Source organism: Mirounga angustirostris, unplaced genomic scaffold, assembly GCF_029215605.1.
Source record: "Mirounga angustirostris isolate CCGP_5_RB_7025 unplaced genomic scaffold, mMirAng1.0.hap1 SCAF_15, whole genome shotgun sequence".
Taxonomy (NCBI): Eukaryota; Metazoa; Chordata; class Mammalia; order Carnivora; family Phocidae; genus Mirounga; species Mirounga angustirostris.
This window is the reverse complement of record NW_026991723.1, coordinates 76,633,847-76,649,951: the sequence shown is the minus strand read 5'-3', so window position 1 is coordinate 76,649,951 and position 16,105 is coordinate 76,633,847. Positions and strand designations below refer to the sequence as shown.

General features: G+C 46.4%; 1 protein-coding gene across 5 annotated transcripts in view; it reads left to right on the top strand.

Moving 5' to 3' along the window:
* The window catches only part of ASTN2 (astrotactin 2), an 883,583-nt gene that overhangs the window by 636,205 nt on the left and 231,273 nt on the right, over positions 1 to 16,105 (top strand). The window lies entirely within an intron of this gene.

Below are 16,105 nucleotides of genomic sequence, written 5' to 3'. Positions count from 1 at the left end.
GATGAAGCCCCCATGCACCTGCCTTTACCATATCCAGAACCTTGCCTTTTGCCCCCGGGGGCTTGCACCCCCCACCCTGGTCTCACCCCTCCCTGCCTCCTCTGTGCAGCTGTGTGGGGCACAGGTGGTTTATAGATGCAGGGGACATAATTGAGTTGTCTGGGAATAACTGTGTTTTTACGGCTGTGACAATGACGGTCTTTAAGGAAGTGCATTAAATCAATAGAAGTCTCATTGTCTTACCCTATAAATAACGTGACACATCATTAAGCAGGGCAATAAGCTTCAGGACTTTGAAGTAATACAATTAGGTTATGTTTATAAAAACCTTCGCTCACTGTGGTCACTGAACTAATTCGCCTCAGCCTGTGCTTGGGGCCCGGGACACCACTGTCATGCTAAATACGTCATCTCCATCCTCAACTGCTTCCGGGCCTTGGCCTCTTTCCCTCCAGAAAACTCCACTCCTTATGCCGTGGATGCATGGACTCTGTGGCAAGTAGGATGGGTTTGGGGGCAGAAGGAATGCCGACAGCAGCTGGGGGCCCCCTTCAAGACCCCCAGAGCCCGCGGGGTTGCCACAGACTTGTTGGGAGAACTTCGTGTGGTAGCTTTTCTCTCTGGGCTGCGTGTGTGGAGTCACATTTCTTGCTTCTGAGGTACGCTTGCTCCCAAGAAAGGCCCAGGGGTAAGCAGAGGCCACCTTAACACTTCTCGCTCTCTCCACCTGCTGTGACCTAGAGGGCACACGAAACACTGTGGTTTTATTTTTTTTAATGTGGGAGTGATGTTTGCGAGGGGGAGGCTGAGAAGCCGGGGATTTTCCCCTGAAGAACTAGAAGAACTCTGGACTCAGAGGTAGTGGGTGACCTTTCCGTCCCCAGCCATCGACTCTTGTGTCATGGGCACGTGCTGCACAAGGGTCCCCTAGGAAGCGGGTCAGGATGGGTCTGGGTTTGAAAGCAGATCTCTCTGGGGGCAGAGCTGTGGGAAGAGGAGAGAGCTCGCGCGGTGCTGGAGTGGGACAGAGAGGCTTTCAAGTCCCCCTGTCTCTCCTTCCATCCCTGCCGGGTAACCTCGGGCAAGGAACTTCTAAGTTTCTGTTTCCTCGTGTGTTAAATGGGGGATAGGAATTCCCTGGCATGGCTTTTGGGAGGACGAAATGAGATAATACAGGTAAAATGTCCAGCATGTAGTCAGCACATGAAAAATGATAGCTTGGGTTAAAGCAAAACTTGTGGGCAGCAGTTGAGGATTCTAGACCTGGCCACAGCTCCTGCTCATGGGTGACACTCCTTAATCTCCCTGTGACACACCTATGTTGCTAGAAAAGGACAAATATCCTTTCAACCTAGAGAGTGGAGGGGTGGAGGGGTTCCTGGAGACTTTGAAATCTATGTTTAGCCCCAGGTGGTGGCTTGTCCTTGACTGGAAGGACCAAAGCTGGAAGAGAAGGTCAGGAAAAGAGACCCAATAGGGCATGCGTAACAGCACTTTACAGTGTATAGTCCTGTGTGTTCTCCCACTTACCCCTTAAGGCAAAGAAGGCAAGAATCCCATTCACCCCTCATCTTAGACTGGGAAACCTGAAGCTTAGAGAAGAAAAGGGGCTTGCTGGGGAGGGTCACAGTTTATGAGGGAAAGGGATGGTGTTTGAATTCCAACCTGAGCACGGTATTCCCTGCACCCTAGATCCGGTGTCCATGGAAATTAGAAACAAATGTCCCAGCCTTTCCAGGTTTACTAATGAGGGGTCTCTTGTTCCTCCTGTGATCTGGGGCAGCCACCAGAAATCACTGGAAAGGCCAAGGGTTTGGGGCTGAATGTGCCTGATTAAAATATTCCCATGAGAGGTTTATTTTACTCTTATTCCCCTAAGTGCTTCTCAGTGTGTGTTCCACAAGAAAAAAAAAAAGAAAGAAAGTCACATTTATCATTCATTAATTCTTTAGTTCACTAATATTTCCTAAGGGCCGCTTCTCGGCAGACCTTGGGCCTGGTGCTGGGGCACCGCAGGAGACAAAATGTGGGCACTGTCCCCACGTTGTTCCTTCCCAGTCTGTCTTAGACTTCCAACACTTCACCATTTTCTTTTTAACCCACGGGTAGACAGCTGGAAAGAGGGAGGGGGTGGGCACATGGTAAGAACCTAGTCACTATCATGTGATGGCCCGTATCTATTCTTCCATGGGCCAATTCTGATCAATTAGGGAATGGCTTAGCTAGGCCACTGTATGGAGGCCATGGAGCCCATTGGCCAAGAACATTATGATCAATTGGCAACGGCTACCGTGATGCGGTGGGGGGTGGGGAAGGGGTGTCTGTGTATTGTTTTCCCTGCAGCAGGGCAGAGTGAAAGCTAAAAGAACAGACCCACCTTGTGACCCTGATTCCAGGGGGCGCTGGGCATGCCAAGCAGGACTGGAAAGATCTAGGCAGGGAGGTGGGGTTCGCTACCACCCAGTGGGTCTCAGCATTTCTCAGTTTGGAGGAGACCGGAGCACTGAACAGGCCAGTTAGATGGTGCCTGTCAGAAGCCAGGAAGACCTTGGAAGTAGCCAAAGTCATCCCTGGACCCTCCAGGCCCAGGAGTGCTTAGTGTGGAAGCTGCTTCACCCGTGAGTCTCCTCTGGCCCTCGCCTCTGCTCCCGGGCCGTGCCCCAAGCACCCCATGAAGGTTTCAGTCTCTTGCCTTCAGCTTAATACTTTCACTACATGCTGCTGTGTTCCTGATATGCGCATATTTTTAAAAAAGCTACCTTTCTCCCAATTCACTCTGACTAGATACTCACGGATACTGTCTAGCTGTGACCTTGATACACTCTTTTATCTTAATTATGATAAAAGAAGTTACCCATCCTCTGGCTACCTTGGATAAAGACTTCCCCATTTGGAGATAAAGCAGAGGTTTTGCAGTCAGATGGACTCGGGTTCAAATCCCAGCTCTACCTCTTACCAGCTGTGTGATCTTGGGCAAATTGATTCATTCTCTAGATCACTTTCCTCATATGCAAAATACAGGCTCCAATGAGAGCATAGTCCATCAGTGGACTCATCTAGCACTGAGCTGGACACCTAATGATCATCTTGATCCAACCCATTCCCTCGCACCATAGCTGCCACATCTGCTCTGGTAACTATGTTCCCAGGGGCGCACGCGCGTGTGTGTGTGTGTATGTGTATGAGAGAGAGAGACCAACTGAGGGAGGTAGGAGGAGTCAGAAAAACAGAGAGGAAGACAGGTGCATACCAGAATACACACACACACACACACACACACACGAGAGACAAAGTGTAGAAGAGAAAATGTATGTAATTAATAAGACTTTTCCAAGTTTATAGACTCGGTGACCCTGTGAAAAGACATTTTCTAGTGAAGGTTATACTGTTCTTAAGATTGGGATTGTCCATGGTAAAGAGATGTCCTCACAGATAAAATGCCTGTTGCCACCTTTAAAAGATGTTTTATCTCTATTATAATTTCCCAAGACTGTCCAAGGGAATGAATTTCTGCATTTCCATTTGAATTACAATGCACTTTTGAATGCCAGTGGCTGCATTCCTAGGCTACTCTTTAAAGGAGTTTTGGCTGTTTGAAAGGCAGCCCAGGGGTTGAGGTGGGGGGAGGAGAAGGAAAAGATAGTCAACTGTCACCTCCTTTTGTGAGGACAGTTGTGGTCAAGGGGCTGATATGGGCTGGAGAACTCTCCTGGGCTTTCAGTTTCCTGAGGGAGCTTGCTTCAAAGACAGCAACCAGACATGAAAGGAGTTGTTCTCAGAACTGAGACCTGCCTGGGTACTGGTTTACTTCTCTGTAGATTTAATCATCGGGGGGGGGGGGGGGGCAGTTTTCAGGTCCCATTTGCTTGACCTTCTGTAGCATTTGACAGAGCTGACCACTTCCTGCTAGAGGTACTTTCTGTGTTTGCTTCCATTGTCCCAGATCTTCTTTGTGAGTCACCTGCCTTCCTGCTGGCTTCTTCTCTGTCTGCTTTGAAGGCTCATGCTCTTCTACCAGCCCAGTCCATGTGGCTTCACAGGACTCTGGCCTGGGCCCCTCTTCCTGGACTGTCTTCTCTCTGTGGGGACTCTGTTACCATACCTACATTGACCACTCCCATTTTATACCTCTGCCTCCAAGCTTTCCCCTGGTATTTGCTGTTATGCCAGCTCCCTTGCCCACCCAAACTCTGTCCCACACAACCTCGTGTTTTCCCAGCATTCTAGTGAAATGTGTCCTGATCTGTTTGTAGGCAGAACCAGAATCCTGAGTCCTTCTTCATATCCTCCTCTCCCTAGCTCCCCCCATTTCCCAAATCTTATCCATTTTAATTCCCAGTTAGGTCTTGAATTTGCCCACTTCTTTCCATCTCACTGCTGTGCCCTGGGTCAAGCTGCCATCATGGCTTGCCTGGACTCTAGCGTTGGCATTCCACCTCGACCCCCTGCAGCCACTCTTATCTCCCATCAATCCAAACCACACAGCAGCCCTGAAGATATGGATCCGTCAGTGCTTTCCAGAGAGACAGAACCAACAGGATGGTTAGATGGATGGATGGATAGATAAAAATCTCTATTATATATAAAATTCATATATAAGATATAGAGAGAGAGAGAAAAAGAAAGAGAGAGAGAGATTTATTATGAGGAATTGGCTCATGTGATTATGCAGGCTGGGAAGTTTCAAGCCAAGGTCTGTTCAGCAAACTGGAAATTCAGGAGAGCTGATGGTATAAATTCCAATTCCAAAGCTGGCAGGCTTGAGACCCAAGAAGAACCAATGTTTCAGTTTGAGTCCAAAGGCAAGAAGAGAATGTTGTTCCAGCTCCAACAGTCAAGCAGGAGGAGTTCTTTCTTACTCATGGGAGGGTCAGCCTTTCTATTCTATTCAGTCCTTCAGCTGATTGGATGAGGCCCACTCACATTAAGGAGGGCAGTCTGCTTGACTCAGTCTGCTGCTGATCTCATCCAGAACACCCTCACTGACACCCTCACAGACACATCCAGGATAGTGTTTGACCACATATCTGGACACCCTACGGCCCAGCCAAGCTGACGTATACAATTACCCGTTAACAGAAATACCGTCAGGCTACTTGTTGGATGAAAACTCCTGGGTGCTTTGTCATTGCCCTGAAGCTAACTTCCACACTCTTCCCCATGGCCTCAGGGCCCTCCCAGATCTGATGTGTCCCCAGCCAACCTCCCCAGCCCCACCTGCTCCAGGCTGTCTGCCTCTCAGGCACACCCAGCCTCACAATCCTTAAGGATGGCAGGAGTCAGGGATCAGAGCCTGGCCACATTCATCCACGCCCGGGTCCCAGCGAGGTGGTGGGAGGTGGCTGCGTATCCCTTTCCCTTCCCCTGGCTTCGTGGCTTCCATGCAGCCATTTGTAGGATGTGTCTAGCTCGAGGTAGTGTTTCCTTGGAGAGTAGCGAGGTCAGAGGAGGTTAAATATGAGCTGGCCACGCACCCATCTGCAGCACACCAGAGGAGAGAACTAACTTAATTCTCCTCAGAACCTTGCAAAAAGACGATACAGGATGTGGTTCATTAAACACAAATAGGCCCATGAGACTGCCATTTCCACCAGATGAAATTACCAAAAAAAGCATTTGTTCCCCGGTTTAGATTGAGTCCATCTGGAACGGAACACCCTAGTCGTTTTCCTATTGGTGCGCACCAGGAATAATAATCCTTCGCAGGGCTCCACGCAGAACAGCTCACAAAGCATTTTCACGTACATTTCTTCATCCAATTTACTCCTCACACAATGAGCCTGGAAGAGAGGCATTGTTGTCTGCATTTCATGCTTGAGGGGAGTGAGACTCAGAAGGGTGAGATGGCCTGAGGGAGTTCACACCAGGGAGCTTGGCAGAGCAGGGATTTGAACCCAGACTGCCTTCATCAAAAGGACCGTGTTTGTCCCGACCACGGCAGCCTCAGAGAACTCTCTAGATGCTGGCATCAGGCCCAAGGGAACCATTTGCACTCCTGTTCTGTTTCTCTTACCTACCGTCAAAAGAACTGAGGGAAGTGAGGACTCAGAGCGTAGGCCCTCAGCGTGGGCAGGGGAGGAGATACTCTACTCACCGATACCCCTCTGTGTAAGTCACTTCTCCTTCTTAACTTAGTGGCAGCATTTTAAGGCAGAGCCAAACCCTAGAACGTCAGAGCTGGAAGGAACCTTGGCAGTCCTCGAGCCAGGGTGAGCTTCTCTTCGTGGGCCCATTTTGATCACAAGGTAGTAGCTGCCTGGAGGGCTCGCTGAAAGAGATTCTGGGTCAGGACCAGGCTTGGTGACAAGAATGCAGTGATCCTTTAGCAACACCAGTCATGGGTGTGAGAGAAAGAAAGAGCGACTCTTATGTAAGGTGTTTCCCATCCTGTTCCCGTTGGGCAGATGGGAAGGTTGCAGCTTATGCAATCAGTTAGAACCTGCATTTGCAAGGGGGGGAACCTAATAACCAGCTAGCAGTGTTTTTTTTGGGTCTTCACCCTCCTGAAAACTCAGAGCAAATTCAAAGACTCCTGGTTGCCAAAGCCCCCCACATCCTTAAAGATGGGAGAGTTACTGGTTGATAGACTGCATGTTTTATTATTTTAGGGTACATGCACACACAAATACATCATTCCTTGAAGGCTTAGAGGATGCCCCTCTTGTCCTTCCACTTAGGGAAGCAATAAGAGATTGATACTGTTGTAATCTAGTTACTCTGATTCTCTTCAGACAGGAGCCAAAAACACTCCTGTTACCCTATCACAGCCCTATTCCCCTATCACAGTCCTATTCCCAGAAAAGTGATACAGGGACTGAAGGAGCAGGGCTGTCAGGTGGGACCCTTCTCTCTCAGCAGTCTTACACTAAGAATGTGGAATTTCCCTGGAGATGAGTATGGGGCTTTTGTCCTCTCTCTGCCTTCAACCCCTTAGTGAGAAGAAAAAGGACTGGAGGGAACACAGGGGCACAGAGGGACGCTTTTGCCTTCCCCAGGTCCTCAGCAGCAGGCAGAACCTACCCTCCTGAGAGCAGCCTCACTCACAGATCCCACAGCACAAAGGCACGTTCCTTGCCACTCTGTCTCTCCTGTCCTTCCTTCATCCTTTTTCACCTCTCCATCGTTCCACACTAGTGTGTCCAGGCCCTACTATATGTCAGGCTCTGTATTAGGGGTGAGTGAGACCTACTTCCTGCTCTCAGGAGGCTCACAATCAAACGGGAAAGATTAATCAGTGAACAGACAATGACAAACCTTTTAATAAATGCTGTGATGGAGGAAAGCTTGTGTGTGTGTGTGTGTGTGTGTGTCTGTGTGTGTTTAGGGTCAGGAGGAAGCAAAGCTGGGAGACTGGTCCCTAACCATGTAGGGTGGGTGGGAATTTCCCTGGAGGAGAAGACATCCCAGCAGAGCCCTGGAGGGTATGGGCCTTTGCCACCCGGGTGGTGGAGGTGGATTGTAGGGGACAAAACACAGATCTGGGGATGTGGAAAAGCCTGGTGAAATCTGAGTCCTCTCAGACCAGTTGGGAGCAGTAGTGCCCGGATGTTTTCAGATGCTCTTGAGGGATGCCACTGGCCTGTTTTTTAGATCTTTGAATGTCTCCATGCCTCAGTCTTCCAAGTAGTCAGAAAAACTGCCATTGCCTTTGTCTCCAGCTGAGTACTCTCATGCACAGGAGAGGCTGAGTCTCCAAACGCCTGCAATGAAGTCAAAACACCAGGCCAGTTTCAGAAGTACCTGGGGAATAGTTGGAAAAGCATCTGAACCTCTCAGGTTGTTATGAAGATGGGATGAGATCATGTGATTAGTTGGCTCATAGTAGGAACTCAACATAGATCCGTCATTGTTGCCCACTCCTTACCAAAGGAGTACCTATCAACAAATACCAACATACATATCAGGTGTGTGTGAGTCATCTGTCCCATGTGCCAGATGTGTGACGTGGGACAAGCCATTTTGATTTCCTGAGTCTCAGTTTTTCTTTAAGATGGGTATAGTGATGCTTCCTTCACAGTATTGTTACGGGAATGAACGGAGGCAATGATTATAAAGTGATTATCACTGCACCTGGCATGTAAGAAATACTCAGGAAATGCGAGCTGTTACTATTATCATTTATTATTGTGAGACACAATCGAGTCAGTGATGATTATTATTACCATCAGTTTTCTAAAACAAAAGGCATAATGGTGTGGTGTAGCTCTTTCCAGTCCTGAGTACAGAAGCCTAAGATAAACCTAAAGTCACGACTGTTTCTCACTCAGTGACTGGCCAACTTAAATTTGAGTCCTCCTGAACCTGGGGGTTGGGAATAGAAAGCAGAATTATCAGAAAGCTCAGCCTGGGTACAGGGGAGCCTGTTCGCACAGGTGGAAGCTGAGCTTCTAATGCACAAGAATGTGTAGGGCTGTGTGTGTTGGGGAAGGGGATGGCGGAGGAGCGGGCAACAATGACTGATTTGTATGGCGTTCTTACTATGGGCCAGTTAATCACATGGTCTTGCCTTGATCTTCATAAGAACCCCCACGAGGTCCAGGGTATTATGTCCATCTTCCAAATGAGAAAACTCATCTGCTTAAGGTCCCATGGCTGGAAATAGGCAGAGGCAGGATTCTATCCCAGGACTGTGTGACCCCAAGGCCCTCATGCCCTAATCCATCCAAGAACAGACACCATGTACGGAGAACCACTCTATGCCAGGAGGCACACTGGGCACTTCTTTAATCCTCACAACGACCCTCTAAAGCTGGTGCCTTTCTGCCTAGGAAACTGGGAATCAGGAGGTGTTGGGGGGCGGAGGGGGAAGGGGGATGTATATAATCCAAAGGCATATAGCTGGTTGAAGTATTTGCTCGTTTCCTTTCTTCCTTTTCTTGCTCCGGCCCTCTCACCATTTATGTTTTGTTATTACTTAACCACAGTGGGCACTCCAAAAAGAGTGTTCTGAGAGGCATTTCTCTTCCTCCTGAAACAGGTAGATGTAGTTGATCAGGAAGAGTGAAAAAAGAGGCAGACAGATCAGCAGGATTCTAGCCTGCATGGTGTCGGTCAGCTGGCTCGAGATCCTTGTTTTCTAGCAACACCTTGGCTCTGGGTCAGGGTCCAGGCCTTGAGCCAGGCCTTAGAGGTTGACTTGACCATGGATCCATTGGGTTGGAGCTGCCCTTGGTTGTTTTTATCTGACACATAAGCCCTAGACCTCAGGTGTTCTTCCTTGGGGTCTGTACTTCTGTTCCCTCACATTTCATGGGTGCACAAGGAGATGGAAGGCTCCTTTTAGAGATCTTAGTCCAAGCAGTCCCTGAGGTCGGGAGCATCAGAATCACTGAAATTTACAACTGGAAAGATCCTTAATTCAATAAATCTATTAATATAGATGGTGAAATGGGTAATGAGAAACTTGCTCAGAGGGAACTATAAATTAGTAACAGGGTTAGGATTTAAATCAGCTCCCTTTTCTCCCTCCTCCTTCCGAGAAGGTGTGCTAAGAGGCAATTCAAGAGACCCTGTGCCCAAATGTATCTCCTTTTTTTTGTGATTGCTTTATTGAGATACGGTTTACATATCGCATATCAAAGGTATCTTTTTGAGCCTTCTCTTCCAGTGGTGGTTTTGCACAAAGATAAAATTTAGGATTTCCACAAGGAAACTTCTCATGATTTTATTGAGAAGATTCTCCAAGGAAAATGAAATCTGAGGTAACCACTCCTCCCACTTTTCAATCATATCCTATTTTCTGTTGCAGCTTACTGTCCTGTGATTCAGAGGCAGGTGGTGGGAGGGGCACAAGGGGGCACAGCCGGCTGGTGCTAAATGTGACACAAAGTGTTCATTTCTATCAATATATGAGCTAGGCTGCCCCCATACCCTGGTTTTGTCCAGCAAGTTTGAGTGCCTCTACTCCGAATGCAGCAGTAAATTAAATGTGGCTCAGCCTTCACGGAGCTCAGTCTAGACTTGGAGAGAGACAGGTAATGAGGAAATCACTATGCAATGTGTAAACGCTAGGGGGAGGAAGCACAAAGTGTGGTCTGGACACCGGACTCAAACTGTGGGGCGGCTCAGGAAGGGCATCCCAGAAAACCTGCAGGAGGCAAGATTTAGGCAGCAGAGGTGGTTAAGGAGTGAAAGTATCAGGGTGCAAGGAAAGCACATACAAAAAAAAAGGCCCCGAGATAAGAGAAAAAGAAAAAGTGTATGGAGAAGATTGGTAGGAAACCGTGCCGAGATAAATGTAAGAAGATAGAGTGGCAGAGGCCAAATCCCACTGGATGCGTGAACCACATTAAGAAATGTGTCCTTTTACTAGGAGCAATTTAAGGTCATTGAAAGATTCTTTTTTTTTTTTTTAAAGATTTTATTTATTTATTTGAGACAGAGAATGAGAGAGAGAGAGCACATGAGAGGGGTGAGGGTCAGAGGGAGAAGCAGACCCCCCGCTGAGCAGGGAGCCCGATGCGGGACTCGATCCCGGGACTCCAGGATCACGACCTGAGCCGAAGGCAGTCGCTTAACCAACTGAGCCACCCAGGCGCCCCTCATTGAAAGATTCTATGTGATATCATTTGCATTTTAAAATTTGATTCTGGCTGGTGCGGGATAGGGCTTGACCTGGGATGGAAGGAATACTAGATTGGAGTCGGGAAGATCAGTTATGAAGTTGTAGCCTTGTTTCAGGAGAAAAGTAAGAGCAGCTTAACATTTAGTAGTCATGCAGCTGAAGAAAAAGAAAATAAAATGGGTGAGAAATGGTGGCACTGAAGTGTTTCTTAAAGTAGAGCAAAAGAACAGCAGGTGTTGGGAGAACTGAGCCAGGTTTGAGTATGTTGAGTCTGAGGTTTCTCAGGGACATCTTCATCCAACACACCAGCCCACAGTTGACAAGCTAGTTGGCAATATGAAGTGGGCAGCTGGACATATACTGGTCTGGTGATCAAAAAAAAAGGTAAGACCTGAAAACACAAGTTGTGTAGATAATCGTCACAGGAGGAGACAAAGCTCCCAGTGTAAAAATACAGATCCTCTTTTGTAATTTGCTTCCTCAGGGAGCAACTTCCACACACACACCCGCCCCTCCACACCCAGTATGGTTTTTGACCTTTTATTTAGAGAGGCTTTGTTTCATTCAGAGGGGCTGTCCACACTTCTCATTTCTGGCCAGCTTTTCCTTAGGTAAAATGTTACAGGACACAGAGGAACAGTCCCAGTGCATAGTACGTAGGCTGGAGTTAACACCTCCCATTTCACTGAGGAAGGAAACAAGTCTATGCAGTCATCATCACCAGAGCAGAAGGAATGGATACATACTTCTAGGCTTTTGGCTTCGTCATTTGCGCTGCTCATTTGGCCAAGAGTTAACTAGCCTTTAAGGAAGGTCCAGCATATAGTGCCCGATTGTGTATGCATCACACATTTCCTCCGATCGGTGCAAGTTTCATTCTCCTACATCAGCCCCCCCGAGTCATGGATCAGGGGAGACAGGCATACCTGCTCCCTTTCCACCCTTTGAACCATGATATTTCCAATATATTTCTTACACTTTAACAGAATCATTAGATTTGTTAAACAAGCTCCAGACCCTTGACCTGAGAGTTTTTATTCTGAAGTTTAAATATGAAATGTCATTTCACAAAAACACATTGTCTTATTCACGTGATTGCTCATAAATTACTCATGAAACGTAATTTGTCATAGTGTGAAGTTGTTTTAACGTTTATCTCTAAACACTTGTGGTCACTCAAAAGTAGTGGGATGGACTCCAGCCTGGTATGTGGTTCACAGGATGGAACACACCCAGATATAAAAGGATGTAACACTCACATAATGAAGCTTTCTGCTCCCAAGCAGGTCCCAAGTGGCTTGAGAAAACAAGGAGAGGAGACTGGCTTGGCTTGTATATAATGCGTAGGGGTGTGGAGTAGGGTTGAGGTGGGTTGCCGTGGTCTGAACTTCCCTCTGGCACTAAAACGTGGCACCTAGGTTTGCCAATGAGGGGTTGATGGGGAAGTGGGGCGGGGGGGCGGGGAGTAGTGGGGCTTGAATGCTGTCAGAATTCAAGCATCAAGCATGGAGGTCCGAATCTTTATTACAATTTGCCCTGGATATTTGACTACTGAAATGCGCCATGTTTCATTTAACTGAACTTCAACTTGTGTAAGCAAGCCAATATGGCACTCTATGAAGGCGGTAAGGGAAATGAAAATTCTAAGTGCCTTGTATTAAGAGCCCAACATTGTATATTTTGAGAAGTGAAATGAGTGCTTTGGTCACTATCAATAATGTCCGCAACTCTGAAGACAATAAGGAGTGTCTTAGTGAGGTCTTTTATTATGGATTTAGTATGTGTAAAGACATGTGTAATCTTGATATATGTTTTGGGTTATCTGTGACACAAGAAATCCCCAGATATCTTTACCCTAAAGAGGCAACCTTGGATAGGGAATTGTTGCTGCCATTGGCTGGACCAGATGAGCACATCATTGGCAATGGCCCAAGAGTCTATAGAGATGTGGAGATGGGGCTGACTGTTGGCCAGGGCACCCAGTGCAAAGAAGACTGCATGAAGTTTGGCCACTTGTGCTGACCCTTGGGTTCTGTTCCATTATCAGGAACATCCCAGTTAAGGGCTGAAAAGTTGCAGCTTTCCAGCAAACTCCATCACGTACAATGGTGGTGATACTACCTATAAAGTATACAAACTGTTTGCTACTCACTTGGTTGATCCCAGGGAACTCCTCAGATAAGCCGAGGGGTGTGGGAAAAGAGGTGTCCTTTTCCAGCACCATGGCATCTGGCAAAGGACTGAGGATGGAGGGGGCACCCTATCCTACACATGAGGTATGCTGAGGGCCTAGGTTTGGCTCTGTGGCTGTGCTGAACTTTCAGGGTGCTGCTTCCACCACCCGAGGCATAATGGGCAGCTAGGGATGGAGGGCCACAGGCTCAGTGTCTGTGACAACCAACCTTTGTTTCTAGGAGAGCCCAGTATGCAGCCAGCAATTGTACTCTTAATACCTTATGTTAATTTTTGTAATTATTTGAGTTAATGAACACTGACCTGTAGGAAAAAATCCTTTTATGCCAGCCGTCTATAGGAATAGCTAAACATGCATATTTGTTTTAAAATAAATACACATACATATGTATATAAATATACATGTATATAACTTTATATATATATTTATATATATATAAAATCTTGACTCCATTTAACCTCTCAAAAAGTGTCAAGATGACATCCTGACTACTTTAATCAAACAACAAGCCTTTAGGCTTTTTGTGCAGCTTTCCTTCTGGGATACAATACTCTTGAATTTTGCCTCTGCCCCTCCAGCAGCCCCACTGTTACCACCAACACAGGTCTGAAATCCACCCGCATTAACGTGAAAATTTTACATCGGTGCACCATGAGGGTAAGTCTTTGCCTCCTAAAACGGAAGTCACGTTTTCTGAGCCCCTCACATTTTCTGAATTCGGTACTTTTACATACGCTATCCCGTTTATAGTTTTTAGTTCTCACAACAGCACTTTAAAACATAAACTGTCCTTGCCTTCTACCAGATGAGGAAACTGTAGTTCAACAGAGTGACAACAGCTAGCAAGTGGCCCGTGGTTACAATAACTGGGGTATAGTAAGCAACTGGACCGAAGTGGGGCTGATTATTACAAACTGCAGATTCTTTCTACCACTCTAATTTAAACACGATACAATTTTAGCAAGAATTATGCAAAAACACTAAGGCAAAACTCAACAATTCTAATGGATTAAAAATTAATATCATAGAGCTAAAAGGGATTTTACTGATGATCTAGTCTAACCTCTTTCTAGACAGAGAAACTGAGGCAGAGGTATGTTGATCACCTGAGACCATATAGGTAGGTCAGAGGCAGAGCTGTGATTCTGACTTAGACCAAATCCAGTGACTTTCCCACTAGAATATATTGCCTGTCCCAGAGCTTCCTCACTAACTTCAGACTTAGCCAGGGTAGCATGAATATTAATGATATTGACAAGATATAGCCATGGGTCTGGAGTATAAGTGTGTATTTTACTAAACAGCTTTCTACCTCACCACTGCCCTGCTTGTAAAATTCATCCAGGCAGCTGCTGTAATTTGTTTTGCGATCCCTTGAGGGGTCGTACGTCCTAAGTACCAATCAACAGCCTAGTCAGGTGCAAGATAGAGCCCCGAGTTTCCTACTAGGCTCTGCCTTCCACTTCCCTCCTACAGAGCTGGGTAACACTTCACTTTTAAGAGGCCATTAATTAGTACTAGATTAAAAGTACAGCTACTTAAGCATTACTTACCTCACCCACAGGAACACTGTAGGACTCCAGCCAAGTTTATCCTACTGACTGGAATAATGGAGTATCCCTCTGTGGACTACCTCAGGCTGGGATTGACCCTTAAATCATTCAGGTAGTGCCTATCCCTGGCCTTTGAGGAAGTCGGAAAAACAGAAATAATTTCTGAAAAAGGAGGCACATTAACATCATTTATCATTACTCTTTTCTTTTCTGGACACTTGGCATAGTGCCTGGACCACAGTAGGTACTCAGCAAGTATTGGTTGACTCATTTCTCTAAAACCATAAATTCTGTGTAATTACTCAAAATGATAAAGGGAAGCCGGACTTAACCAACCTGTAAGTCATTTGTTTGCCTTCAGTTTCTCATATACCTTATTAAAGGGCTTACCTAAGAATACTTTTTTATCCAGTGTAAGGGGGCTGTGTTAAGAAAACTAAGGTTGCTGGAGGCCTATTATCATTAGCAAGTAAAGTAAATAACAGCCAGTTAAATACCCGAGGATATATATATTCTATGTTAGGCACCACGCGAAGTGCTCACAGCAATTTATACAATAATAGAAATGTGAAATAGGGAGAGTGGTAATAAAAAGGAACAGGTGGCCTAGCGGGAGGAAATCCTGGAGCAAAGTTCTGGTTGGCAAACAGGAACCTGTAAAATAGGAAAGGGAACATATCATTTGGAGGGCCTGGATAACCTCACACTACTCGTTTGAACAACTCAAGGAAAGAAGATAGTACTAGCTTATCACTTACTGAGTATGCCGAGTACTTTCACATCTCCTATCTCACATCTTACACCCTTCCTTCAGAAGGGGAAAGGTGAAATGCCTGGCCCAGGGCCTCGCGGAAGACAAGCGATGCTATAGTTTAATGGTTTTTGGAAAGCGTTCTATAGATTCACAGGAGTTTTGCAAGAGTGCGCAGGGTAGGTGAGGGGATAAAGGGATAAATAAGGCCCGTTCTGCAGGCCCACAAACCTGCTTCAACCAGAGCAGCTGCTCTTTGATCTACTTTACATAATAGACTTGCACTTAAGACTTTATTCGAATCAGGGCACCGCTGCTTAAAAATAAAAAACAAACAACAAACAAAAAAGGCTATAATTGAGGAAACTAGTTTGCTGGAGCTGTACTATGTATGTAATGTAGTCAACATGGTGGATAATTGAAAACTGCACTAAGCACAGCCTAAAATATCCACACCGAAGAAACAAAAACATTCAGACTACACTCACGTCCCTTTTGGGCCAGCAGATGGCTGCTATACTTTAGGACCAAGGCATGAGTGTGGCTCAACACTGGGTAGCCCTAAATGCTGAACACCAGTAATGATCGAACACAGGGCCTTCCAAAAGCATCAGCAGCTAGAGGGCTTCTGGCCCCTTTACGTCAAGCCAGCCCACGATACACGTTTCTGTGCTACAAACTCTGTGCCAAAAGCCTCGACCAACGTTCTTACCTTAGCAAGCCCCCCACTGACAGCAAAGACAGATCCCCGAACGCCAGGTGCTATCACAGATAAAGTGGCTCTAATAACTAGTGGGGTTATCTGTGATGCACTTTTAATTGGATCAATTTCCTCTCAATTATACAATCTTTCAAAATCGGATGCGATTTCATAATCAGAACATGGGGCTCTCTCCAGGTGAAAAGCGCAAGACAAACTAGTTTGACATCACACCAATGATTTCCTTTCCTGTTCTTTGGCAGCTATTACAACAGAAGCCAAAAAAACAATGCCATCACCAAGAAACAAAACAACTTTGAGTAGCCCAGCTTAACAAATTTTG